The sequence below is a fragment of the Octopus bimaculoides genome, chromosome 6 (genome assembly GCF_001194135.2).
Source record: "Octopus bimaculoides isolate UCB-OBI-ISO-001 chromosome 6, ASM119413v2, whole genome shotgun sequence".
Classification (NCBI taxonomy): domain Eukaryota; kingdom Metazoa; phylum Mollusca; class Cephalopoda; order Octopoda; family Octopodidae; genus Octopus; species Octopus bimaculoides.
In genome coordinates, this window is record NC_068986.1 from 100,982,056 (window position 1) to 100,985,028 (window position 2,973).

Below are 2,973 nucleotides of genomic sequence, written 5' to 3' on the forward strand. Positions count from 1 at the left end.
ATATATACGACGGACTTCTTTCAGTTTCCGTCTATCAAATCCACTCACAAGGCTTTGGTGCGCCCGAGGTTATAGTAGAAGACATTTGCTCAAGGTTCCACGCAGTAGGAATGAACCCAGAACCATGTGGTTGGTAAGCAAGCTACTTACCACACAGCCACACTCCGCGCATATGTTAGTGATAATTTCGTAAAATCATACTCTCATATAAAATTTCCATAACATGATAGCTGGATACTACATATTTTGTAGATCTGTTTGGAAGGGAAATCAATTTTATCGGAGGCAATCAGCACTGGTTGCTATTAGATGCAATACATGTAATTATTCCACTCATACACAGAAATATATACATATACAGATACACGATTGGCTTCTTTGAGTTTCTATCCAGCTTCTCTCTTTTTATTTATACATATATATTTATATATGCATATGTACGCATATATGTGTGGGAGATGCGTGTGTGTAACTGTGTGGTAAGACGATTGCTTCCCAATTACTTGTTTGTGGATTTAGATGACGGAAACTGAAAAGAAAATGTGTATATAAAGGGAAATGCGTTGTTGAAAATGCACCTCAATTTCAAAAAACTTGTAATTGTTTAAAGTACATTTATTTACATATATACCAAACTAGTTTCAACAATATCTTTTGTCTATCGATGGTACAAGTCTAAAAATTATGAATTAGAAAAACATCTTTTAAAGTTTCAATGTTGACAAGTTAAAATGTTTCAATGTTGACAAATGAATATGTTCGGAACATAAATTTAGCATTATGAATTAAGAGGACAGGTGTAAGTTTGAATGTTCATAGCAGTCAAGAATATTAAAGTTGTATATCATTTTATTTCAATGCACAAAGTTCGTTAATGTTAGTGGTGATCGAAAAGTGATACTGAGTTAAAAGGGGGATATGGTGGAAAAAAGATAAAGGAGAAATGAAAATAATGAAAAAGAAGGAATTTAGCTTACAGTTTCTCTTATCCTCTTTCCGTAGACGCTTTCGCTTGTAGTGGTATGTTTTGAGATTAGATGTATTTATAATTTTTTTCCACGTGCGGATCTGATTTTGATTCGTTTAAACACTTGTGACTTTTTTAGTGGTCAAGTTTGTCGACGTCCTTTTGGAAACGGTCATGAGTCGTCCTGGTTGTTTGATTCTTATAAAGAGTCATTTTGTTGTATTTGCTGCAGTTCGGTTTTAATTAGTCTGGGGTTAGGTGACGTCAGAAAGTGGTGTTTGTAGACCTTCATTGGTCTAGGGGTGGGTGGCATCGGCAACTGTTGTTTGTGTGGTGATTACGAGTTGCGTTTTCGGAACCCACGTGGAAGATTGCTCCTAAAGTTTTTTTTTTTTAAATGCTTTTTGTTCCTGGTTATTCTTTTGTGGAGAAATTGATTTTTTTTTCTTCTCTCTTTACTGCTTTTTTTCTTATTTCTCAAGGATATTCAGCTCTGGTTTATGATTTCCTTATTTAAACAGAATTGGGTTGAAGTGTTTCCAGTGCATTGGTAGAGAGGGAAGATTCTGTATTTAGGGTTTATGTCTACGGGGCAATGGTCAAGGTGCTTGCTTACAGAAATGTTTTCTTGTGTTGGGATCCAAGGTTTCTTTTGCCTGTGCACCGTAACTCTATCACTCATAGTTAAAGTAGTTTGATCCATGTAGTCCCCACCACGCCCTCCGCATTTCAGAATAAAGATTAAGTTCTTCGAAGCACAGGCGAAGTCATATTTTATGGTAAGAGTTTGACCTGACTTAAATTTGTACGCTTGAGCCCTCTACGAGGAGGATGCAAATTCCGCAGTTAGGGCTGTTGCACCTTTTGACGTGTGGGTTGTATCTTTGGTGGGTAATTTGATGCTGGTGAGGAAGTTTTTTTAGAGATTGGGGTTGTCTCTTGCTTTTAATAATCCTATGTTTCCAGTGACTTTTTCATTCGCGTGTCCTTCATAAGGAGCGGTATGTTTTGGTGAATGTTGTTGTATGCTTCTCTGGTTCTTGGATTGTGTGTTGATACGTAAGATATAGTTAGCCTACGGCACCATGCTATTCATTCATTTCAGCTATTTATTACTCCTCTGATTATTCTGGCCGTGCCCAGGAGGCAAACATTTTGTAATAGTTCTACTGGACACTCAAATTCAGTTTCTTTTATATTCCTCTTGAGGCCTTGTGATACTGTTCCCAAGGTCCCCAAAATAATTGGGACTGTCTTCAACTTCTTCATTTTCCATAGCCGGGCTATTTCGTAATTAAGAGGGTTGTAACTATCTATATTTTCGCCTTCCTCCTTCACTATTCGTGGGTCAAAGGGACACGCAGAATCGACTGTATAGCATATTTGGTACACCTTGTCCACCACCACTAGGTCTGGTCTGTTATGCTCTAGCAGCTGATCTCTTTGGACTGGAAAATCCCAGAGTAGTTTGCTAGTATCCGACTCTTCCACACTCTGCGCTTTCTGCTCATAGCACGTCTTGCCTCACTTTAGCCTACACCTCTCGCACAGTGTCCAGTGTATCACTTTCGCTACCTGTTCGAGTTGTCACAACAATTTATAGTGGTTTCGGGCAAGTCTAGGGCATTCGTCCGTCATATTGTAAATGCTCATTATTATTATTATTATTATTACTATAGGCAGACGGCCTTGAAAAATATTTGGCGGAAGGAGGCTAGTCGATTACATCGACGCCAGTGCATAACTGGTACTTATTGCATCGACCTCAAAAGGATGAAAGGCAAAATGGACATCACCAGATTTGAACTCAGAACGTAGCGGCGAGCGAAATAGCGGTAAACATTTCTTCCAGCATGCTAACCAATGCTGCCAGCTCTCCACCTTCGTAATAATAATAATAATAATAATAATAATAATAATAATAATAATAATAATAATAATAATAATAATAATAATAGTAATAATAATAATAATAATAATAATAATAATAATGATAATAATAATAA